Genomic DNA, 27750 nt, shown 5'->3' on the forward strand with positions numbered 1-27750 from the left:
TGCACTCCAAACTGGGCAACAGAGCAAGTCCCCATCTCGAAAAAAAAGAAAAAGAAAATAGGAAAGCCAAACAGTAGATGTCCAAAAAAAGCAAAAGAATTTTAAAATGTCTTTTAATTTGAAAAAAAAGTTTTCACTAAATAATCTGTCTAAAAGTTATACTCAATAGATTTTCTCTTCTTAGCTATAGAAATGTTCTTGTTTTGATCCTAACTAGGACTAAAAAGAGCAAAGAGTAGAAGAAAAACTAAGCATGATCACAAGTTAGTTCTAATCAGTCTTCTAATTTTCACATTTTATATTATGCAATCTTTGAAATTCACTATTGGCTAGACTCACTGAATAAATGCTACATGTAATCTACTTTGAGTAAAATTTTCACTAAGTCCCAAAAAAGGTTCACCTAATAGTCTTTGAATTACAACAGAAAATAGGAAGTAAAGTGTTGGGAGGGATAACTGGGAGAGAATTACTACAGGGTTTTCCCGTGCCTCCTACTAGGAACGCCCCTTAGGGATGTCTCCAGGCTTAGCTTTCTGTGCCATAACCACCTTTTTCTTCCTCCAGTCACAGAAGTAGGTGAAGTGATTCCCCTTCAACTGCCACAGGAATTATTCCTCAGAGTGTTCATTTCCCTGCCTTCTGTATCACTATGGAAATAGTCTCTTACCATACTCTTTACCCGATTTCAAAAAAGAAAGAAAAGAAAAATAAAATAAAAAACAGCTCTTTTAAGGCCTCAGAAGCCACGGGGCTAACCAGTTGACTCAGCAAATCAGGTGGTCCTAAACTTCAAGAAGATTGAGATCAAGGATCTCCCATTCATTAATAGCCTCCCAAGAATAATTCAAGGAGTGGGAGTTGACATTCCAGTCAAAGTTGAAATCAGAAGCTCATGGCTTAGTAATCACTAAAACTCTGACATGCTTCAAAATATAAACAAAGGGTTTATGAAGCCACCGGTGTAACAATTTTCTTGTAAGCACCTAACTGCCTTAACTGTAAGAGCTTACAAAGATTGTGGATTTATATCAATTATTAATCAGGTCAATCCAACTCAGACTGTTTCTACCTCATGACTTTCTTCACATTGCACCCTTTACTCATGTTCCTCATCTTTCACTCATTATCCTCCTAAGAATTCCTACATTCTTAGAGTCTACATCATGTTATTCATATGCAATATGCAATTACATTTCACATTGTTCATTAGATTTTGACCCATTTAAGAGCATGAACCACGTCTTCAATTTTCTTTTTTTAAATATGCACAAACTCTTTTTCCTTTTAAAACTTTACTGCCATTGAAATGGACCACATATCAAAATATTGTATTTGGCGGCTCTTGTCAGAACTAGGAATTCTTGTCAGAAGAATTAAATGGCTCAAAACAGCAGCCATTTAAAACTTGTCAGAATTAGGAATTTCCTTTAAAGCAAGCACCAGCTTTTTCATACTCTCATGTTATTTCAATTAGAATGACCATTTTCAAAAAAAAAAATTTACTGAAAGGGATTTAATAATCTACAAGAAACTTAAATAAATTTACTTTTAACACAGGTTAAATATTTTACTATAAAGTACTTTGCCATAAATATTTTACTATAAAGATCACCCATTATTTATTTTTAATTTAGAAATGTGCTAATAACACATGTAAGTTATTTTTAAGAAAGAGAATTAAAAGCACATGTAGAAGACAGACAACATGATAATCCTTGATTTTATTTAATATTGCTTCATGCACAAAGGAAAAATCTAAGTAAACAAAACCATATCTAAGTGCACCAAATGTTTTAAGTGAGTTGTAATTTCTCCCTTTACTGGTATCAAAAATAAAATTAGACCAAGTTAGAAAAAATTTTAAAGCTCACTGTCATCCAAAAAGTACAGATTGAGATCTAAGACTTAAAACCAAGTCCTAAGAAGCTTACAGGAGTTATAGCAGTTTATAAAGGAGAAAGTATTTTGACCTTTTTCGTGACTGGCCGTTAGACAGTAACATTATTTTAATGCAAATGGAGCTGTGCAAGCTGATTTGTCTATAGTTGATTGGTTTAATTTCACTGAATCATGCTGGCAAAGATGTAAACCTGATGCTTTGTGGCTCTCTTATAAGTAGAGATAGTGTTTTAGGGCAATCAGAATGACTTGAGTTTGGGTTATAGGGTTATAGGCAGTTGGCATTGGGATATATATAAACTGTGACCTCCGTTTTTATTTTCCTTTTGACACTAGTAAGTAATTCTTAATGAATCGAACTATTAGAAATTAACTGGTTGCCACTACTCTTTGTTCATGTGCACATAAAAGCACCGAAATCCCAGAGGCACCAATTTCAACAGCTAAATACTAGTGAGACTGCAAAAATAAATATATTATGGACTCATAACATTAAGGCAACTACCAAGGCCAGATCACAGAACAGATTCAATGTGCATCTGCTTAAAGGTTGTCATTTGTGCAGCAATTTGACTTGTTCTAGTTATATATTGTATCCTGTAACTCTAGCCAGTAGTTTAAAATACTGGAGTATTTTACCAGGCTATGTAAGATATAAAAGACCTAAATGTCATTCTAGATAATTCACGGGGCTACAAAATTTAATTTTCTGCCCATGCAAAAGTATTTTAAAAATTATTTTTTCTAAATTCCAAAATGTTACTAAAATAAAATTTGTCCAAGGAAGCTCACCTGCCAGCAAAAATAGCAGCAAAAACAGCAGCAACATTAAATCTGGACTGAAAGCCAGAGAGATACTATACTAAGATGGGCTACCTATATAATCTTCAAATCAGACTTCACAATTTGCATTACTCATTTTCTGCTTTCTTTACCTAGTTCACATATATTACTGCCTTTTGAGAACCAAATTACCGTCAAACATGCAAAAACCAAATATAGTTCTTTCAGAAAATAAAAATCCTGTACGTGATTTTAAAAAATATGGTTTTTAAAATTTTCCCAAAATATATCATTAGGGCACATATATAAAAATTACTGTTCCTCATATACAACATACAAGTCAAATCACTTTTCTATCCTAGAAACATAAATTTCACTATCTATAAATAAAAGAGCTACATTCCAACATCATGTTTTTTTATTAGACTCCTTTGCTCCTAACACAAACAATTAAGAGCAAAAAAAAATATCAAAATGGGATAAAAGAGAACCTTCATATTATTCTTTCCTTCTGAGATTCCAACGTAAGAACGTCTCAATTTCCTGATACAGAAAAAAACACTTCCAGGGACTTTAATACGGCTACGCTGTTTTTACCAAAAAAGGTCCAAAACAGCACTTTGGGGTCATTTGCAAATATAATAATTCAGATGCAATGCACAAAAGAACATACCAATATTGTCAAAATGACTATGCTTTCGGTATGTTGTATACATGATTCCACTAATCTTAATAATCCCCAGCTAATATTCTGGGTTGTATTATTAAATAGACGTCTAATACACTGGGTACCACAATTAGAATTCTACTGCTTCACAAAAGCGGCCTGAATTAAAGCTGGTCCTCTGCTGCCACCTAGTGAGGTCATAAAATCCCAAAATGAAATCAAAAGTGAAAACTGTTCAGTGATGAATCTATTCAATAAATCATTAAAATCCATTAATTATTTCAGAACCTGGTGTTTAAAATATTTTGCTACAAAAAAATGCTACAGCCTGTAATCCCAGCACTTTGGGAGGCCGAGGCGGGTGGATCACGAGGTCAACAGATCGAGACCATCCTGGTCAACATGGTGAAACCCCGTCTCTACTAAAAATTACAAAAAATTAGCTGGGCATGGTGGTGCGTGCCTGTAATCCCAGCTACTCAGGAGGCTGAGGCAGGAGAATTGCCTGAACCCAGGGGGCGGAGGTTGCGGTGAGCCGAGATTGCGCCATTGCACTCCAGCCTGGGTAACAAGAGCGAAACTCCGTCTCAAAAAAAAAAAAATGCTACAATAATAAATATACTGGAGTATTTTACTCTAAAGAAAATGTATGTGTGTTTCCACAAATGTATTCTGGAGTATATAGAAAATAGCAATAAACTATTATAATGAGCTAATCAGATGAATAATTACTCATTTGAAAAAAAGTTATTTAGAATAATATTATCACAATATTCTTCTAAAAGCAAAAATTTCAAAACAAGCTAATTTTTCTAAGTTTTCAATTAGCAATGATCATGCCTCAGATAAACCTCATTGGCTATGATACTGCCACTGCGCAAAGCTAAAACAAGCTAAATTTACAACCACACAGAAATTGTCCAAGTATGATGCACTTATATAATGAAATGATCCATATAATAGAATGATTCCTCCCAAGACACTATTAAAATAACAGCCAAGTTTTTTAAGTATAAAACTATATGATGGCTTTTAAAATATGTCCTGAAAGTCCACAAAATTATTTGACACTCTTATCCTCAAGAGATGAAGTTTAATTCCCCTCCCTGTAAGTGTGGGCTAGACTAATATGTTACTTGCAACAAACAGAATATGGCAGAAGTGGATTGTACGTCATTTCTGGGGCTAGATTAGATTAGATTAGCTTATAAAGAGACTACTACTTCCATCTTGGGTGTTCTCCTGGATCATTTCTCTGAGTAAAGCTGGCTGCCATATGGTGAGCAGACTCAGGCAGCTGTGAGAACCCACTCGGAACCCCAGAGCTGGTATGAAGATTATTTTAACCAGAAGACATTTGAGAGTCAACAAATGCAGAAAGGCAGCTTCTCAGAGCTTTCGTTTTCTTACTAAAAGCAGAAACTTCTGAGAATGAAGCTGCCATAAATGTTCTCTTCAAGGCAGCTTCACTCCCAGAAAGAAGACCGAGAGTAAAACCATCATAAATCCCCTCTCCAGGAGGGTTTTATGAAGAAGATGTAAAAGACCACTCCTCACTGTAAAAACAAACATTACCACAAACTTTTTTAAGTTCTATTCGTTCCTCTAAATATCCACTTATTTTTCCTAAAAAAATCCATTTTTTTCTTACACTTAAGCCTATTCTCTACCTTCCCTTTCCCCCATTAAGTTAGGCATAGAAACTTTAGGCATACTCCCATTAAGTGAGGCATACTAACTAACCATTTTGCAAGCCACTTCTTTTGTGCATGTCCATACATAGAGAAAACCAACTTTTTTTTTCTCTCGCTAATCTATGTTTCGTCAGTTTAATTTGCAGGCCTAACTATTGAACCTAAATGGGTACAGAAAAGTTTTTCCTCCCCACTGGCAAGAAATGGAGGCCTCATACCAACAGACAGTTGAGGAACTGAGGCCTGCCATCAACCACATGAGTGAGCTTGGAAGGGGACCCTTGAAATGACAACAGCCCCGGCCAAGAGCTTGACTGCAATCTGATAGAAGACACTGAACCAGAATCACCCAACTTAATAGGCATTAAAAAAAAAAAAAAGAATGAATAAGACGTACTATTTGACAGCACAATAGGGTGACTACAGTCAATAATAACAACTGTACATTTCAAAATAACTTAGAGTGTAACTGGACTGTTTCTAACAAGGGGAATATGCTTCAGGTGATGGACTTTAGAAAAACAAAAAAGACTTGCCCAATTAAATTGCTCCCAAGAAACTCTGATGATAGTAAATATTTTAATTTTAAACTTATATTTTGGGATAATTTTAGGGTAATTCATTAGGAATGGCTATAACGATTAAGATAATGAAGGAAACTGCATCAATTAACGGACAAAACAGCCAGTTAGCATTAAAATGGTAGGATCAAATTCACACATAACAATATTAACCCTAAATGTAAATAAGCTAAATGGACCAATCAAAAGACACAGACTGGCAAATCAGATAAAAAGCCAAAACCCATCAGTGTGCTGTATCCAGGAAACCCATCTCACACGCAAAGATACACAAAGGCTCAAAAAAAACAGATAAAGGAAGATTTACCAAGCGAAATGGAGAGCAAAAAAAAGCAGGAGTTGCAATTCTCATCTCTGATAAAACAGACGTTAAACCAACAAAGATCAACAGAGACAAAGAAGGCCATTACATAATGGTAAAAGAATCGACACAACAAGAAGAGCTAACGATCATAAACATATATGGATCCAATACAGGAGCACCCAGATACATAAGGCAAGTTCTTAATGACTTACAAAGAGATGTAGACTCCCACACAATAATAGGGGGAGACTTTAACACTCCACTGTCAATATTAGACAGATCAACCAGACAGAAAATCAACAAGGATATCCAGGGCTTGAACTCAGACCTGGAACAAGCAAACCTGATAGACATTTACAGAACTCTCCACCCCAAATCCACAGAATATACATTCTTCTCAGCACCACATCACACCTACTCTAAAATTGACCACATAATTGGAAGTAAAGCACTCTCAGCAAATGCAAAACAACTGAAATCATAACAAACAGTCTCTCAGACCATAGTGCAATCAAGTTAGAACTCAGAATTCAGAAACCAACCCAGAACCGCACAGCTTCACGGAAACTGAACAACTGGCTCTTGAATGTTGACTGGATAAACAATGAAATGAAGGCAGAAATAAAGAAGTTCTTTGAAACCAACGAGAATGAAGACACAACATGCCAGAATCTCTGGGACATATTTAAAGCAGTCTCTACAGGAAAATATATAGCAATAAGTGCCCATATGAGGAGGATGGAGAGATCCAAATTTGACGCCCTATCGTCAAAATTGAAAGAGCTAGAGGAGCAAGATCAAAAAAACTCAAAACCCAGCAGAAGACAAGAAATAACAAAGATCAGAGCTGGACTGAAGGAGATAGAGACACGAAAAACACTTCAAAAAATCAATAAATCCAAGAGCTGGTTTTTTGAAAAGATCAACAAAATAGACAGACCACTAGCCAGATTGATTAAAAATAAAAGAGAGAACAACCAAATAGATGCAATAAAAAATGATAAAGGGGAAATCACCACAGATTCCACAGAAATTCAAACCATCATCAGAGAATATTACAAACAACTCTATGCACATAAACTAGTAAACCTGGAAGAAATGGATACATTCCTGGACTCCTGTGTCCTCCCAAGCCTAAACCAGGAGGAAGCTGAAACTATGAATAGACCAATAACAAGGTCAGAAGTCGAGGCAGCAATTAAGAGCCTACCACACAAAAAAAGCCCAGGTCCAGATGGGTTCACAGCCGAATTCTAACAGATACACAAAGAGGAGCTGGTACCATTCCTTCTGAAACCATTCCAAATAATCCAAAAAGAGGAAATCCGTCCCAAATCATTTTATGAGACCAATATCATCCTGATACCAAAACCCGGCAAAGACCCAACAAGAAAAGAAAACTTCAGGCCAATATCCATGATGAACATAGATGCAAAAATCTTCAATAAAATATTGGCAAGCCGACTGCAACAGCAAATCAAAAAACTTATTCATCATGATCAAGTAGGATTTATCCCAGGGATGCAAGGCTGGTTCAACATACGCAAGTCTATAAATGTAATTCACCAAATAAACAGAACCAAAAAGAAAAACCACATGATTATCTCAATTGATGCAGAGACGGCCTTTGACAAAATTCAACAGCACTTTATGCTAAAAACCCTCAATAAACTCGGTATCGATGGAACGTATCTCAAAGTAATAAAAGCTATTTACGACAAACCAACAGCCAATAACATAATGAATGGGCAAAAACTGGAAGCATTCCTTTGAAATCCGGCACTAGACAAGAATGCCCTCTCTCACCACTCCTATTCAATATAGTACTGGAAGTTCTAGCCAGAGCAATCAGGCAAGAAAAAGAAATAAAAGGTATTCAAATGGAAAAGGTGGAAGCGAAATTGTCTCTATTTGCAGACGACATGATAGTATACTTAGAAGATCCCATTACCTCAGCCCAAAAACTCCTGAAACTGATAAGCAACTTCAGCAAAGTCTCAGGATATAAAATCAATGTGCAAAAATCACAAGCATTCCTCTACACCAATAACATACTTAAAGAAAGCCAAATCAAGAACGAACTGCCATTCACAATTGCTACAAAGAGAATAAAATACCTAGGAATACAACTCACAAAAAACGTAAGGGACCTCTTCAAGGAAAACTACAAACCACTGCTCAACGAAATAAGAGAGGACACAAACAGATGGAGAAACATTCCATGTTCATGGTTAGGAAGAATTAATATTGTGAAAATGGCTATACTGCCCAAAGTAATTTACAGAATCAACACTATCCCCATCAAGCTACCATTGACATTCTTCACAAAACTGGAAAAAACCACCATGAACTTCATATGGAACCAAAACAGAGCCCACATAGCCAAGTTAATTCTAAGCAAAAAGAACACAGCGGGGGGCATCACACTACCGGATTTCAAACTATACTAAAAGGCTACAGAAATCAAAACAGCATGGTACTGGTACCAAAACAGAGATATAGAACAATGGAACAGAACAGAGGCATCGGAGGCAACACAACATATCTACAACCATACAATCTTTGATAAACCTGACAAAAACAAGCAATGGGGAAGGGATTCCCTGTTTAACAGTGTTGGGAAAACTGGCTAGCCATGTGCAGAAAGCAGAAACTGGACCCCTTCCTGACACCTTACACTAAAATTAAATCCAGATGGATTAAAGACTTAAACATAAGACCTGGCACCATGAAAACCCTAGAAGAAAATCTAGGCAAAACCATCCAGGACATAGGAGTAGGCAAGGACTTCATGAACAAAACACCAAAAGCATTGGCAACAAAAGCCAAAATAGACAAATGGGACCTAATCAAACTCCACAGCTTCTGCACGGCAAAAGAAACAGTCATTAGAGTGAATCGGCAACCAACAGAATGGAAAAAAATTTTTGCAGTTTACCCATCTGACAAAGGGCTGATATCCAGAATTTACGAAGAACTCAAACAGATTTACAGGAAAGAAACAAACAAGCCCATTCAAAAGTGGGCGAAGGATATGAACAGACACTTTACAAAAGAAGACATACATGAGGCCAACAGTCATATGAAAAAATGCTCATCATCACTGATCTTTGGAGAAATGCGAATCAAAACTACATTGAGATACCATCTCCCGCCAGTTAAAATGGCAATCATTGAAAAATCTGGAGACAACGAATGCTGGAGAGGATGTGGAGAGATAGGAACGCTTTTGCAATGTTGGTGGGAGTGTAGATTGGTTCAACCATTGTGGAAGACAGTGTGGCGATTCCTCAAGAACCTAGAAATAGAAATTCCATTTGACCCAGCAATCCCATTACTGGGTATATATCCAAAGGATTATAAATCGTTCTACTATAAGGACACATGCACACGAATGTTCATTGCAGCACTGTTTACAATAGCAAGAACCTGGAACCAACCCAAATGCCCATCGATGATGGACTGGACAGGGAAAATGTGACGCATGTACACCATGGAATACTACACAGCCATCAAAAACGATGAGTTCGTGTCCTTTGTAGGGACATGGATGAACCTGGAAACCATCATTCTCAGCAAACTGACACAAGAACAGAAAATCAAACACTGCATGTTCTAACTCATAGGTGGGTGTTGAACAATGAGAACACATAAACACAGGGAGGGGAGCATCACACACTGGGGCCTGTTGGGGGAAAATAGGGGAGGGACAGCGGGGGGTGGGGAGTTGTGTAGAGAGAGCATGGGGAGAAATGCCAGATGTAGGTGAAGGGGAGGAAGGCAGCAAATCACACTGCCATGTGTATACCTATGCAACAATCTTGCATATTCTTCACATGTACCCCAAAACCTAAAATGTAATAAAGAAGAAAAGATAATGAAGAGAAGAAGAAAAAAAGCATCAGCAGATGAACTATTTCAATAAATTTCTGGTTGACAAGAAACAGATGGACAAGTACTGAAAGGTGCTGAGAAGCATGCACAGAGGTATCAGGATTCACAGATGGAGATGCCTATTTTACAAAACCCCAAAGAAGATCCAGACTCAGAAACATCCAGTGCACAGGATGACTATAGTGGCATATGGACTGAAAATGAGGGTTTGGTTATTTTTAGCTACATACAATTAAATTCTCACAAGTTATACACACAACACACAGGTTATTCCTCAAGGGAAAAAGGAAAATCAGAGAGCTCTTCTCTTAAGAAACTAAAACAGGGCCGGATGCGGTGGCTCAAGCCTGTAATCCCAGCACTTTGGGAGGCCGAGGTGGGTGGATCACGAGGTCAACAGATCGAGACCATCCTGGTCAACATGGTGAAACCCCATCTCTACTAAAATTATAAAAAAATTAGCTGGGCACGGTGGTGCGTGTCTGTAATCCCAGCTACTCAGGAGGCTGAGGCAGGAGAATTGCCTGAACCCAGGGGGCGGAGGTTGCGGTGAGCCGAGATCGCGCCATTGCACTCCAGCCTGGGTAACAAGAGCGAAACTCCGTCTCAAAAAAATAAAAAAAAGAAACTAAAACAGGATGGGAAGGTGAACAGAAAAAATAAAGTAACAAAGAAACTGAACCAAATGGGTAGTGAAGGGAAAGCAACTAAGCACAACTGCTTAGGTCAGAAGTTGCCTTCTCTGCCTCATTTCAAATGCACAGCCCACGAAGAATCACCACACACTTGAAGAAACTAGAAACATAAAGAAGAAAGATGATTCAAGGAAAAGAAAAATAACTTTACGCTTTTAACTAGTACTCTCATAGATTCAAGAAGCTATCACATCCATAAATCAAGAACATGTTGTCATGAAAAGGTACAGATAGAGAACAAGAATATATGTACCACTGAAAATTAAAAGCATAATTACCAGAATAAGTAATTCAACAAAAAAGAAAGGAAGAAAATAAGAGAAGCTCCTTGAAAAAGAGACAAGGTAAAAATTATGAGAGAAAAGACTAGAGATGGAAAAGAATCTAGGAAGTCTAACAACCAATAGTTTTAGAAAAGGAAAATGGAAAAAAACATGAAATAAAGTATCAGAGATGATTTCCCTTAATGGAAGAACCCAGGTTTTCAGATTCAAAGAGATCACCAAGTGAAGATCACAACCAACTGAGGGAGGGGGGAAGAAATAACAACAAATAATTATAGACATCCACTGGGAAATTTTAACCTAAAAACAAAAAATAATTCTAAAAGTTTCCAGTGGCAAGAGACCATTTATAAAGAACTAGAATCTGAAAAAAATCAGACTTTTATCAATAAGAGAGGTTAAACAAGATTTTTAATATTCTGAGGGAAAATCCTTTCCATCTAAAATTTTATATACAGCCAAACTATTCAAAGCAACCGCATTTTCATAACCCAGGAGTGTATATGGGGTTACTTCCTGCATATTATTAGAAACTGACTTAGAGAGATATCCTTGCAAAGTAAGAAAATAAACCAAGAGAAATAAAGGAGAAGAGAGGAAAGAAAAGTTAGATGGAATCCAGAAAGCTAAATCCAACCAGAAAAATAGTTGGAAGCACTGTTTTATATAGCGGCAGGAAATCACAGACGGCTCTAAGAAAGAAAAGTCTTTGGAATAACAAAAAGATAACTGATATAAATAAAATGACTAACACCTTGAAAGCACTTGATAATAGGGTAAAGGCAATTTGTAAAGACATATAAAAGTATTTAAATTCAACAACAGAAACACTTTACCTGTAGTGGCAGAGGGGTCATGACATTGAACCTAGGGCAAATTAGCTGTCCTTTGGTGGTCATTCCCATTTCTGTACTTGTGTGCTCTCTGGTGTAACCTGGTTTGAGAAGCAAGCAAAATACATTTCCCAGACTCCCTTGCCAGCTCACTGGCAGGAGACAGGAAAAAAGGAGAGAAAAACTTATTTCTTGGTTCTTGGACTAAAAGGAAGAAAAAGCAGGCAAAGAGACTTTGATATGCTACATCTGCAGGAACTCACATAAAGGTGTAATAGACAGTGATATAAACATATGATTTACAGATTTAGAGATAATTACAAGAGTTGAAAATAAAAATAATTAAAAGTGGCTGCCTTGAGGAAGCAGGACTGATAGAGAGGAGAAAGGGATGAGAATGGGTTCTAGCTTTCCTCCATTATAAACTTTCCAGTATAAGCTTATCTGATTTGTTTACCAACAAATAAGTATTATCTTAACCAGGTAATAATTTTATGTTTAATCATCTAATAGAAAAGTATTTAATAAAGTAGAAAAATATTTATGATATATTAAGCCAAAATACTAGGTTACTAAATTATAAATAAAATATACTAAACAGTTTATATAAAAAACGTATTTCACCTAATGAAACTTCCATTATAGCAGAGATCACTATAATTCCCAACATCTAGAATGTTGGAAATTACATAATAGACACTTAAGAAATTGTAGAATGAATATGTTTTCATTTAATCAACTAAACAAAAAAATAGAGAGAGACAGAAAAGTCTAAAAACATACACACCAAAATGTAAGCAGCAACCATCTCTAACTGGTGAAATTACAGATGCTTTTCATGTTTGTCCTGTTCCTTATCTTCATTGCCTAACTTTTCTACAAAGAATACAAATTACTTTTATAATGGGGAAACGTATTTAAGACAAAATCATTTTTCATTATTATAAGACCAGAATCACAAGGTAAAAAAGAAATTTTTACTAAAATGCTTATCAAGTCCAAATCAGAAAAAGTTTCAACTACTACTCTTAATAATAAAATAGGTTTAGGAAAGTATACACGTACTTGTTGATCTTAACCTAATTAAGAGAATTTGAAAAACCTGCAAAATAACAGGACACTGCAAACTTATTATTCATAGCACTGATCAAGTAATTAGTTCCAACACTAGCAAATAAATCTCATGGATCTACCAGTTCTGTACATAAGAAGCCTCTCTTGGTTGTTTTAATTAGTCACTTTTAGATTAAGTAGCTCTACTCATAATGAGAATGTACAGTGTCTTCATTAGACTGCAAAGTGTAAAATCAAATGATATATTCATTTGCATTGATTACTATTTATGTAAGAGGTTATGCTTTTCAGAACTCTGTAGCCATACAAGTTAAACATGTAAAATACAGCATTCTTTTAAGTGATCTTCCATCAGAGTACGTAACATGTATTGCTCTAAAGATTTACCTTGATGTAGAATAAAATTTAAAAGCCACTTAACGTGTTCTGGGTAACACTACATATCACAGAGGCATGTAAAAAACATTTTGATTTTTATAAAGCAATCCATCTTCATGAAAAGAAAAAAATCAAAAAAATTTTTCCAAAAGTTGTGTATTATTTTATATTTGTCCCTGACTGGCTGATTACTTTCACTTTTCTTTTGTATAAAGCATGCATTCTAGAAGAATCAACTATAATTCTTTCAAACAATTTTTCACTAATTCACAAAGAGGATTAGGTTTTTTCCCCTTTTTTATCTAAGCTAGTATCTGCCACTTCCATAATCGCACATAATGAACAAGAGTATGAGTATGTGAGCAAATAATGAATTCTTAAGAAAGTATCATAGAATCATTAAGAAAAAAAAACAGGAAGAAAGAAAAAGGTATGAAAATCCAGTTAACATCTCATCTAACAGATAAGCTCTACTGCTGAGATGAGCAAATAAATGTTCTTCCATCTGGTCAGAGCACTACTCAATACTAAATATCAATATTCAATACTAAATGTCTTACTTATTTCCCACATAAAATTTAGAAATCCACCTAGGAAAACCCAATATTACACTCTTAAAATGAAAATGAGCAGTCATATTTCATACAGAGTATCAAGTAATGCTCTTTAGCAGCCCTTTGGTGTCTCTTACTTAGTTGTCTGGTACTATACATGGTTTTGTTACATCTCCTACTATATCTTAAATTGTACTTCATTTTCCTGCTGAGAGTAGGAACTGTATTTTTATTTTCCTCTAATGTCTTGTACTGTCTTTGAGACCTTCTAAAGCTTACAGCAGCTTAATAGTTATCTATTAAGCAGTAAATATTTTCTGCAAATATATTTATTATCCCATTAAGTGAAAGGAATAATGTAATTTGAATTACCATCACAAAGCAATTTGAAAAAAACAGATAGAGGTTTTTCTATTATTTATTTATAAGAGAACAGCATATAGTATATCACATTATATGGAGGATCATTAAGTAAGGAAAGAAAACAGCAGGTAAAAAGAGAAGGCACAATGTCTGCAGAAACCAAACATCCAACTCTTAATATTGATTATCCCAAGGGGTGAGAAAAAAGTTCTCTTAGGGAGAACTTTTTAATTTCTTTTTAATGTTTTATAAGGAAGACATTATTAGAATAAATAAATATATTTTAAGACATAAAGATTCATTATTAGAATAAAACAGTAAAAATTACTATCAAAACATTGAAAAAATAATGAAGACATGGCAAAAAAAGATTGTGGGCTCTGGAACCAGATCACTTGCATTCAAATCCCAGTCCTGCTACTTACAATAACTATGTGTGACCTTGAAAAAGTTACTTATTCACAATGCTACATTATAGAGTTGTGAGGACTAAATGAGATAAATGTGCTGTGTAATGTACTCAGAACAACCTAATACACATTAAGTGTTAAACAAGTTATTACCTGTTACAACTGTTGCTATAGCCAAAATACATAATGAACTTGTGCAACTACACTAGTACTCAAAAAAATGCTAATCAACGCAATTTTAAAATTCATTTTCCTTTAATTTTTACATCAATAAAGTCTTTTTAAGAAAAAAAATTCATTTTCCAATCGTCAAGTTGGCTACATTATTGTAGTAAGTGAAACTACCCCAAATTGTCAAGAATGTACACTAGAGCAATGCTGCTGGAGTGTATCATACAACCTCTGGCAACATGTATCAAAGACTTCAAAGGTTTCCATACTATATCTAAATAATACTGTTTTTTGTCAAAATTTATGCAAAGATGGGCATAAAGAGATCAGTACAGTATTTACACCAAGAAAAAAACTGGAGTCTAAATGTCCCAATAATAGAGAGCAAACTACTTTTTCTTGGCAGCAATTAAGTCATTTTTAAAATACATAACAATGAAATACATGCATGTAAAGATAAAAAGCAGAATACAAAAATAATTATGGCTGAGCAAGGTGGCTCAGGCCTGTAATCCCAACACTTTGGGAGGTCAAGGCAGCCAGATTACTTTGGCCCAGGAGTTTGAGACCAGCCTGGGCAACATGGGGAAACCCTGTCTCAACAACAACAAAAAAATACAAAAATTGACGGGTGCAGTGGCTCATGCCTGTAATCCCAGCACTTTGGGAGGCTGAGGTGGGCGGATCACCTGAGGTCAGGAGTTCAAGACCAGCCTGACCAACACGGAGAAACCCAGTCTCTACTAAAGACACAAGATTAGCCAGGCACGGTGGTGCATGCCTGTAACCCCAGCTACTTGGGAGACTGAGGCAGAAGAATTGCTTGAACCTGGGAATCAGGGGTTGCAGTGAGCTGAGAACGCACCATTGCACTCCATCCTGGGCAACAAGAGCAAAACTCTGTCTCCACAAAAAAAAAAAAAAAATCAGCTAGGTGTAATGGCATGCACCTACTGTAGTCCCAGCTACTCTAAAAGCTGAGGTGGGAGAATCACTTGAGCTTGGGAGATTGAGGCTTGAGTGTGCCACTGCACTACAGCCTAGGCAACAGAGACCCTGTCTCAAAAAATCATCATCATCATCACCATCATTATCATGTAGTTTAGTTCTAATTACCTGACCTGCTACGCCTATCACAGCTAGCACAATCTCTGGCATATGGTAAATGTTCATAAATATTTGTTAACTACATGAATGAACAAAGAGAAAAATTCAGTCTCCTTATCCTATATTGTTTGTTTCTCACTTGTTTGGGTCCAGTAGCCCAGCTCTATTTAGCGGGAAAAAAAAGTTTGAAAATATTAACAAAGAATGAATTTGTTTGAATCTTTCAAAGCTTCACGTTTGCTGCCCTAGAACATGGGCAACTGAAAATTTTGAGTTAGGGTTGCACCTATGTTTGCACCAAAGTTTTATATGTATCTGCTTCCTTCTAAGAGTTCTCTAGCCAGATTTTGGTAATAGGTAATAAATTTGGTTAATTTTATTTTTAAATACCATTTCAAAGACAGTATCTCTATTAACCAGTAGTAACTCTCATACTTAGGATTTAATTAAAGAATCTACTATTTAAGGGAACTTTTTATCCTTTAGTGAATCCTAAAGATGTGACTACTGTCCGACAGGTATTTCAAAGATTTGGTTTTAAAATGTTGGACTGTTTTGCCTTTACTTAATTTTCTTCTTGTACAATAACTGTATCACACCTAAAATAATTCTGAGTGAACTGTGGGAAATCAATGTTGGCTCCCATGTAATAATGGTTTTCAAAACAGTTTAACAACAATAACTAATATGTACTGAGTGCTGTACTAACAAGCATTTTATGTGGATCTCCACCAATTAATGCAGAAATGTGCAGATATATTCTTAACTCAATGACTGGCTAAATATTACTTTAAATTAGGTCAGTGATTTTTAAATTTTGTTCCATGAGGCACCACAGATACGGCTCTCAAATAACGTTAAAACTCACAAATAATCAAGGTGCTTTTCAAAAATGCACTTTCTCAGAACCAACCCAGGGTTAATGAATCTGAATCTCTGAATTTTTTTTTTTTAAATATAAGTTTCTTATGATGGTAGCACAACTGGAATTGCTGCCCTAAAAAGTTCCATGGTAACCTCTGAGGCTACGCCAGAATGCAACAACCTCAATGCTTTCCTCAACTTGCAGCAACCAAAGCATTACTGCTTGTATCTATTTCATAGAGGGGGACTCCAAGAAATATTTAGGCTTGGGGAGGGAGTCAAATTAGTTCTGCTGTTTGTAAAGTCAAAGAGTCCTTCTTTTTAAACCAATTTACCACAAGATATCATCGAACATAGCTTCAGATCAATAAACAGTGTTTCTGAGCTGACCTCTAAATATTCTCTGGTAGTCTCACTTTCCCCTGATAAAAAAGAAACACAGGAGCCATAGCTTTATTGTGTCCCACCCGTTGCAAGGAAACTGGCCTGGGTCCCTAACTATAGTTCTGACGAAACTACTATTAAAAACAGGGCAGGAGTCTTTAAATGACGAGATCTGGCCTATATTCTCTCTAAGAGTTCTGAATTATCACCAGGGGTATGAATACTAAATATTTATTGAGTCCTAAAATTAGAATAGTTAGTATAATTTCCATTACTATAAGGAAAAACTACCTTAAACCTATTTTATTGATTGATTGAGACAGGGTCTTGCTCTGTAGCCCAGGATGGAGGACAGTGGCGCAATCTCAGCTCACTGCAACCTCCGCCTCCTGGGTTCAAACTATTCTTGTGCCCTGGCCTCCCCAGTAGCCGGGATTACAGGACAAGCCACCACATCTGGCTCATTTTTCTTTTTTTTTTGAGACAGAGTTTCGCTCTTGTTACCCAGGCTGGAGTGCAATGGCGCGATCTCGGCTCACCGCAACCTCCGCCTCCTGGGTTCAGGCAATTCTCCTGCCTCAGCCTCCTGAGTAGCTGGGATTACAGGCACACGCCACCATGCCCAGCTAATTTTTGTATTTTTAGTAGAGACAGGGTTTTGCCATGTTGGCCAGGCTAATCTCAAACTCCTGACCTCAAGTGATCTGCCCACCTCGGCCTCTCAAAGTGCTGAAATTACTGGCATGAGCCATCATGCCCAGCCTAAATCTAATTTTAAAAGCCCAAATACTAAAATACACAATAATGCTGATTTTGCCACTATTGACTTGTATGATTTGAAACAAATATTTTACTTTTCTGGAATCTGGTGCCTCGGACACCTCCACAAAAACTCTTAAGTTTCCCCAGAGCAATTAAAAAAGTAAAAGTCCTTCCCAGACATAACTTTATTTACTGTTGAGTTCCTAAACACTAGGTATGATGTCATGGCTATAACTAATATTTATTGGTATATAATAAGATAGGAAATTAATATCTTATTTAACTCCAACATTCATTTCATCTCTAGTTCTTATGTTACATATCAGCAACTATTTCCTTTGCTTTCAAAAGAAAACTAGAGCCAAAAAGAAATTTATAAAGAGCGAAGTGAACAAATCTAAATGAAAGCAGTATACACAATACCTAATTAATCATAATTTGACTCTTTCTGTTCCTAAATGATAAGATATATTTTGTTTTTTGTTTGTAGTTCACTGAAAATTATTCCAGAGACATCTGAAACCTCTTTAATATTCTTCTCAGTATGTAAGACTTTTCTAGCCTAGCATCTCATTACCTTATCCACACTATTCCTGTCTAAAAATTCGGCTCCAGTCATTAGAATAAACATATTTTGTTATTCATCTCATGGTCCTTTACAGAAAAAGTTTAGATTAGAACGAAAACTTAAAGCCACATTACAGGAAAAACTTAAAGCTAGGGATTCTGTCTTAAGCACTCTTAATCCACACAGCACCTAACACAGAGCCCTAAAGGTAATTCAAGTTTTCAATATAATTTCTGAAAGAAGAAAGAAAGAAAGAAAAGAAAGAAAGAAAAGAAAGAAAGAAAGAAAGAAAGAAAGAAAGAAAGAAAGAAAGAAGAAAGAAAGAAAGGAAAGAAAGAAAGAAAGAAAGAAAGAAAGAAAGAAAGAAAGAAAGAAAGAAAGAAAGAAAAGAAAGAAAGAAGGAAAGAAAGAGAGGTATTTCCAGACCAGGACTCAGGAAAATAAACCTGTCTGTAATTTCCTTCAGGAAGTATTCTACAAATGTATCTCACCTCCTTAAACAGATGTGTTATAAAAAGCTGAACATAAATACATTTCCATAAATGCCTAAGTGGCTTTTTTATTCCCTGCACTAAATTTTCCTTATAAAGTAAGTCCCAATTTTACCTTTTACATTCAGTTTTTCTTGAAGCAGGGTATGCTTGTATATGTGTATTATATAAATAAGTCAAAAGATACAGATATAAATATAGATATACATGTAAAAATTGCAACCATACCACCAGCCCTTTTGTTGAGCTATTACATTATTCCCATAGCCTTATATTTTTCCTATGTCAAGTACAATCTGAGTTATTATCTTTTACTTTGCTATTTGCATTACAACAGTAGTTATTAAAAACATTTGGTTTTTACCTACTGATTCAGTAACAGTTGAAATTAAATTTATAGTACTTAAACTCTCCGCAGAAAGAATTAAAATGTGTGGATATTAATTGTAAAATTTTTATATAGTTCTAAATCTTTACCACTTTCAATGGATGTTGGATTAATTTCTTCTGAAGATTTAATTTCTTTTTATTGTATTACAAAGTCTGTTAATAAACTAAATACACAGATTCTATTATAAAATTCTGTCTTTTCCCAGAATATCTGTGAGCAAGCAGTATTTCACAATTACAAGATAGTTCAATTCAAACTGTAACTGCAGTGCCATTATATTACTTCTCCTGGTACTGTATTTACACTCTAGTAGAACCGACTCCTCCTCCTGGGAAGAGCCATGAAAATAATGAAATAAGAATACTCAAGACAAAAGAAACATTAAGAAAGAAGTGTAATATATTTTAGAAACTGTCAGAAGTACAATGAGCTCCTTTAAAATAAACTTTGATTATTTGGCAGCTTTCAACAAAATTGAAGGACAATCTAATCAAGGAGTCATACAGACTTACAAAGCAACTATCAAGTGTAACTTCGAGTCATTTAGAATCATTTTGTTTAACTCTGAAAGCGGGGGAGGGACCAAGGGGGCTGTTATACTTCAATACACCTTCACCAATATTATGGTTTAATAAAACGATGTTAGCACATGCATGAAGTATATTTTCATCAAAATACTGAAACTGCATTTTTGGCTTATTTAATCTACAGAAAATGGAAATAAGCCAAATCTACAAATGCTTGATAATGACCAGTTCCCACTATCAAAACCTCAGCCAAATTGAAAGTCCCACTATCTGATAGGAAAAGTCTGACTTCATTTTTATTCCAAGTACACAAGCTAATAAACGTTTTGTACCAATTATCTCACATTTGAATTTCAATGTGAGACAGACAGGCAGATAAAAAAAAAAAAAACCCTGCTGTAACTGTCTCTTGGATGAAATGAGGTACTTTCACTAACTCTTAATAATGTTCTCTTTGTTCTCTTGGAAATCTCCCTCAGGAGAGACATTTGTTAACAGCCAAAAGAAAAAAGAGAGGAAATGTTTAAAGGAAAAGTGTTATTACTTTCAACTTACTCCCACTGCCCTACTCTATACTCTGCAAAAACTGAGACTACCAATACAATCCAAAATATCTTGTTGCTAAATTCAACAGACACTTTTCACTCCTTAGCTTACTAATTCTCTATAAGATGTAACCTTTCTTTGGAGACATTTTTCCTTTCCCTCAGCTTCAATGGCAGATATTTCTCCTGGTTTTCTCCTACCTCCCTTACTCTCAGTCACTATTGCTTCCTCTACTCAGGAGTCTGTCCACATCCCTCTCTTTGCTATCACATGCTATTATCTCCTTCATCTGTATCTTCAATCCAGATTCTTCTCCTAAACCCAAGATCCAAATACCTAATTTTACAAAGAATGCTAAGAAAATGTGTGCCAGAGGTATACCTAACCTAATTTATTCCGCTATCTTGTTTTCTCAGAGAATAATTTTATTTACACTTATTTAATCAACTGGGAGTTAATCTGCTGAAGCTCTAAATTGAATTTGTGCCAAGCTGTTAATCAATTATCCCCAAACACTTTATTATTAGTTAAATAATTATCTGCAAGTCCTATGAGATAAGGACAGTGTTCACACTGCTCAGTGCTGTTTCCCCAGAATATAGCACAGTACCTGACACAGAGCGGCGATCCAAGAAACAGAAACTATAATCTGGTAAATGACTAAAGTCTTAGGGGTGGAGAATGTAATGAGAGATCATTTTCAAAGCTCAAGAAAAAGTTAAATAAACAAAATTTTAAAATTCAAAACTTCAACAAGTTAAAATATAACCAAGTGCTATGGTTTGCAAATCCATGGTGAAACTTTATCACCAGTGCAACAGTACTGAGAGATGGAATCTCTAGGAGGTGATTAGGCCACGAGGGCTCTGCCCTCATGCCTGAGATTAGCAATCTTACAAAAGGACTGGAGGTAACTAGCCAGGCCCTTTTGCTCTTCCACCATGTGAGCATATAGCATTTGCCCCTTCAGCCATGGGAGGGCACCACACCAAGGAACCATCTTGGAAGCAAAAAGCAACCTTCACCAGACAGTGAACCTGCTAGCACCTTGATTCTGAACTTCCTAGACTCCAGGACTGTGAAAAATGAATTTCTCTTCTTTATAAATCTCAGGTATTTTACTACAGCAGCACAAATGAACTAAGATACTAACTACAATTAAATGCCTGGAAACCTTTTCGAAGGAAGCTCTCTGATCTTCCCAAAACATTCTTAAGATTTCAGCTCTAGAAGACTGTTTTCCTCCATAGAAAGCAATATAAGAATAGGAGTAGCCACTCAGGTACAGGCTGAGTTGTAGAGAGAAGAACAGGTAGGAGTCCAGTCTTTGCAGAAAAAAAAAATCGAAGTGCATTTGGGAAGTAGGTGGGATGTACTATATAAAACATACTTTGCAAAGTTAATTGAGAACGCTGTGGATCAGAATTAGAAATACTAGGCCTTCCTTTTGACTTCAACTCCTACCAAAACCATACATTTCTCATCTCAAAAACCTTCCATTATTATAAAAGATACTGCAAAGAAATAACAAAACACACTGCTGATCAGTACATTTAAAATAAGCCTTTTGTATATTAACACCCAATACACAGGCAAGGTGGTCACTATCAGAATGACATACTTCCAAGTGGATCATCATGACTCAGTTCCAACCTTAGAAGATAGTCTTCAGTCAAAATGAATTTATGATATTAATTCTTCATAGCAAAGTAATAATGATAATGGTAACAATGACAATAAAAGAAGTTTTTAAATATGTAGAAATGCTACATTGCCTATAATTTAAAAGTTTTCCAGATTAAGAAAAGCCAAACAAATATTAGAAGAAATATGGGAGAACTGATTCTTCTTTAACCTCAGTAAAGTTTAGTTAGAAATCTCAGTATGGTTAGAAAGGAGAGGCTTTCTAACTATAAATCAAAATCAAGAGGCAATAAAAATTAATCAATTTGATTTCATAAAAATAATAAAATTTTGTATGTCAAAAAAACAACATGAACAAAGTCAAAAGACATTAGAAAAGAAATAAGGACAGATAATTCACAAAAAAAGTAAGTACAGCCATGAGAGGATGTTCAACCTCATTCATAATTAAAACTAGAATGAAATACCATTTCTCACTAACCAGACTGGTGAAAATTTAAAATTTTGCCAACACATTCTGTTAGCAAGGCTGTGGTGGTATAGGCATTCTCACAAACTGCCTGTGGAAATACAATCTGGCACTACCCCTTTGGAGCAAAAACTCGTACTATCTAACAAAACTTCATATACACCTAGCCTTCAACTCAGCAATCCTTCTTTCTAGAAATTGACCCTGAAATTAGACTTTCAATAATATGGGAAGAAAGTCAGCCTAAAGTTATTCATCACAGCATCATTTGCAATTACAAAATACTATTAACAATCTAAACATCTATATATAGGAGAGTAATTGAATAAACTATATACTCACACGATGAGTACTATGCAGCTGTAAAAAAAAGAATGAAGATGACATCTGTAAAGTGAAATGCAGTGGTTTCTAGAATATGCTGTTAAATGGAAAAAACAAGGTAAAAAGACTATCTAATTCTAAAATGTATGGTATCTTTCCTACAAGAAAGGGGAAATAGAAAAGTGCATCTGCTCATCTGTACAAAAATAAATACAAGAAGGGTAAATCAGAAAATGATAAGGCTGGCTATTTAAAGGGGTGGGGAGGAACAGAATGAAAAGACAAGAGAAAGGGAAAGGGTTAAAAGGGAAAGGAGAAAGTAGCATTTCTCAGAGTATACCACTCTGTAGCTTTGACTTTCAGAATCATGGTAGTGTTTCACACACTTAGAAAAATGAAAAATTAAAATCAACAAAGGATGAGGGCAAACTCAGAATATAAGCAGAAACAAATGAAACTAATTACAAATGAAAACTAACTACACTAAAGGAGTTGGCAGGAAGAAAGAAAATAATTAAGTAACTTTGGAACACAGTATACTTGAACTATATACCCTAAGGCTAAAGTCAGACCAACTGTTCACAAATATTACACTCTATTCAAATGGACTTCACATAGTGGCTTGGGGTAGCAATTCCAAAACTACTCTATGTGTATTATAGTAAATATTATGGATAATACAAACCAAGTGTCTCCCTGTCAGAGACAGAAGTTACAAATAGAAAATGAGAAAAACTTCAATAAATCCTATGGTAGTGAATTAGAATTGGAAATATCACTATGAACTCATGATTTTGAAAAAAAAAAGTATGCATACAAATACAAAGACAGATACTTAAATAGATATAGGTGTGTATTTATGTATACACACACACATTTCCTAGTTCTATCTTCTGAGAGGGCCTAGAAGCAATGACATCCCAGTACTAACAAGCCCAACTTGTGTGCAGAAACTGGTTTGTAAATACCACTCCTTAGAGAAACAGTTGATTCCAGGGCTGGGGCAGGAAAAGTACAAGACAAGTCTGCAACATCCAGGGGTGCCAGAAACAAGGAAGTACTCCAAATATGAGGGGGAGATGTCAAAAGACAGGAGTCACTTGATGGGGCTCGTAACAGTCAAATTAGACATTTGGAGCAATAAAGTAATTACTAAGATAGATTATAATCACAGAATATAATACGTGTCTATGAGTCCATACTGAGAGGAATAAAAAAAGAAAGAAAATTTAAAAATGAGAAAGAAGGGAAAGTTCTTCCTAACAGCTGAATTTCACTATTCTACTTAGCAAACGTAACAGTGGTAACTGTTTCAGGTGAATCATCAATGAACATTAAAAATAATGGGGAAAAGTATAAGAATAGGATATTTACATGGTCTCAGAGTATCTCTCCCAGATATTCTTAAGTACAAAGGAAAAATAACTGTATCCTGGCAGACATGCCTTTATCAATAAATACAAAATAAAATAACAAACAGACATAACTTTATCAGTCTGGCACACACCAACTAAATCTCTTGCTCAAAGTCAACATCACAACTAACAGGACAATTCAACACTATGTGCCTCCTGAAATGACACGCAGAATATTACTACTGTGATGTTCTTGCAAACATGCCCAACTTGAATCATGAGGAAACATCAAACAAACTTAATTTGAGAGACAAGCTACAAGATAGCTGACCAATGCTATTCTAAAGTGTCAGGGTCATGAAATAAAGCCAAAAGAATTATTGCAAACGAAAAAGAAAGGAAGAGACATGGCAACCTAATGAAACATGTAATCCTAGACTGGATCTTGGACCAGAAACAGGACATAATATTCAGATTTTTGGTGAAATCTGAATAGCACCAATAATCAGTATATCAGTGTTAATGCCTTGATTTTGGCCATTGCATTGTAATAATATAAGATGTTAACACTTGGGGAATCTGGTTAAGAGCACATGGAAATTCTTTGTACTATTTTTGGAAGACTTTCTATATCTGACATAATTCCAAATTAGAAGACTTTTTTAAATGCTTAATTCCTAGAAATCAACAAATGCAACCAAAAGTATTCAGAGCTATAAAAACTAAAGACAGCTCATTTTTTTAAAGTATGATTTTATTGAAATACAAGAAACATAATTAATTCTTCCATCAAATAAACTTTCACCTGTTTCTGACACTACAGCAGCTTAGTCTCCATCAGTTCACCTATTACAACTAATAAAATTTCTCACTGTTTCATTTTTAATAACATTTGTATTTATGTTTATATTACCTGGCTTTACATATCAGAAATATTCCCTATTCTACAATGTTTTCAGAATCCACTAGAGTTTCCTGTCAAAACCACTCTAGGCCAACAGGGGAGAATCACTTGAGGCCAGGAGTTTCAGACCAGCCTGGGCAACATAGCAAAACCCAGTTTATTAAAAAAAAAAAAAAAAAAAAGCCACTCTACTCACTGTTATCTCCAGGCCTTCAGGCCTTGGTCAGGCTAATGCAAAATTCTTACACAATACCCTTTTATTGTTAACTATATCCAGGTTTCCTATTATACTCAATTTCAGAGATCCTTGGTTTAAATATCCTTACTAGACATAACAAATTGCCATTAAATTATGAAATAAGGGTAGTGAAAAGAAATCCCACACTCTATCCTGACATAGCTTTAATGACAATGGAGTCCAGGGTTCACAGCTATTAATCAGCTATTCTGATTTCATTGCTTCCAAAACCATTCTACAGCCTCCTCAGGCTCTTTTCACCTTATTCAGTCACAGAAAGTCCCTCTTCCATGCTAACAGACTTAAATTCTACTGCACAAAAGAAAGATTTTGCACTGGTCCAGAAACATATTGCAAAATTTCCTTTCTCCCAGAATAAAGTATCCTAAAACAGAGTAGGTATTCAATAAATATGAGTTTTCTTTTGGTTTTGGAGAAGCCTGGTTCTAGGAGAAATTAATTATTTCCATTATCAATCAAAACATCTTAGCCAATTACTTCACAAAAAATTACTTTAGCCAATCATCTAGGGGTCTAACAATACTGAGACACGGAGAAAGGTGACACAACTACAGAGGAGGGAAAAAAAAATCAGTAAAAGTTGGATGGTAGAAACAAGATACAAATTTTGCAGTATTTATTACTTTGCCCAAGGCTTACCAAGATACAGTGTGAAGAAAGCAATACAGAAAGTAAAGAGTATCTAAGGCCAGGAGTGGTGGCTCATGCCCATATCCTAACACTTTGGGAAGCCAAGGCGGGAGGATCACCACAGCCCAGGAGTTCAAGACCAGCCTGAGCTACATGGCAAGACTATATCTCTACCAAAATTTTAAAAATTAGCTGGGCATAGTGGCACCTGTCTGTAATCTCAGCTACTTGAAGCTGAGGTGGGCAGTTGGCTTGAGCCCAGGAGGTCGAGGTTGCAGTGAGCAATCGTGCCACTGCACTCTAGCCTAGGCAACACAGTAAGGACCCTGTCTCAAAAACATAAAATAAACTTTAACAGAAAGGAAGAAAAAAAGGAGTACCTAAAATATGAAACTTCTAACAGGTTAAATCTATGCCTCAATCCCAAATCCTGAGTTCATTTTGTAATGTAAAGCCTAGAGATAGACACCTTGACCTCACATTTTCCACTCTTTACCCACTCAAAGAGGTAGGTAATAAACCCATTTAAGACATTTTTACATATCCACTAAAATGTATGTCTCAACAACATCCTTACTACCAATTTAATAGATTCTGAACATAATCTAACCCAACAGAGAGAGAATACAGAATAGAGAGAGTTCACCATTTTTAGATATAAAATATAATTTTAGTATTCTGAAAATAAGCAGAAAGGCTAATTTTCATTTATCCATTAAAAACACATATGCACAGGAAAGAGTGCAGAAGAAGTAAATGATCAAAATTATCTGTATATGGATCTATAACTATATCTGTCTTTGTATAACTGCTGCAAGTACACAAGGCACATTTTTTCATTTTACTTCTATACTGTTTGAATTCTGTATTAGGCATTATTAATTTTTAAGGCTAGTTCATTATGGAAATTCAAAATAATATAAACAAATAAGCATATAAATATCAAATACTTGTTATTTTCACCACTTGAATTAGTACACAAAGCATTAATAATAAAAACCATAACTGCTATATAACCCAGAGAAAAAGATCAATACCATAATGATGGTATGCTATTCTCTAGGTGGTAAAATTTCTCTTTTATTTTCTTCTTTTTTTAATATTATTTTCTGAACTTTGTCAAATGAATCTGTCTTACCTATAAAATACCCTAGAAAAGCTAAAAAATGCTAAACTGAGGGGAAAAGTTATTTCCAGCAAAGGCAGATAGCAAAATAAATGAAAACATTTTTACATATTCCCAGTAAAAATCAAATATAATAAAATATTTAAACATCTGGAAAGCATATCACATTAAAATATCATTATATTCACCTAATATTGAAAACAAGTTGTATCTGTTCCACTTCTCGTCTACATATATATCTCTTAAGGTAACTACACGTTAAATGTGGATGGAGATGGCACAATACAAAGAGTGTAACTGCCACATAAGATGTTCAAAAACTCATAAAAATTAAATAGAATCTTTCTTCTAAATAACACTTAAACGCTAATATATATGTACTTCTAGTTATTCTAAAACATTTTATTATTAGTTAATGACTTATATGCTTATATCTGTTAAAATAATTATTTCAACTATTTATAACATTTGCTGAATGAATACGTACATATAGCAAAACTGCAATGGATCCAAAAAACATGGATTACAAAAGAAAAAGGAAAATGTTGCTGAGGAAGAATAAAATTTCTACTAGTAACTTGACCAGCCTGGGCAACATAAGGAGATCTCGTCCTTACAAAAGTTTCAAAAATTAGCCAGGCAGGGTGGCAATTCCCATAATCCCAGCTACTCAGGAGGCTGAGCTACTAACTCAGGAGACTGAGGTGAGAGGATTGCTTAAGCCCAGGAGTTCAAGGCTGCAGTGTTCCTTGATGGTGCCACTGCATTCCAGCCTGAGTGATAGAGCAAAACTCTCTCAAATTTAAAACATC

At 35.3% G+C, this 27750-nt stretch overlaps 1 protein-coding gene and 1 pseudogene across 3 annotated transcripts in view; both read right to left on the reverse strand.

Annotated features, from left to right (window-relative positions):
• Positions 1-27750, reverse strand: part of RNGTT (RNA guanylyltransferase and 5'-phosphatase) — a 343904-nt gene that overhangs the window by 250155 nt on the left and 65999 nt on the right. The window lies entirely within an intron of this gene.
• On the reverse strand, positions 4127-4237 carry LOC118153206 (U4 spliceosomal RNA; annotated as a pseudogene).

The sequence above is a fragment of the Callithrix jacchus genome, chromosome 4, assembly GCF_049354715.1.
Source record: "Callithrix jacchus isolate 240 chromosome 4, calJac240_pri, whole genome shotgun sequence".
Classification (NCBI taxonomy): domain Eukaryota; kingdom Metazoa; phylum Chordata; class Mammalia; order Primates; family Cebidae; genus Callithrix; species Callithrix jacchus.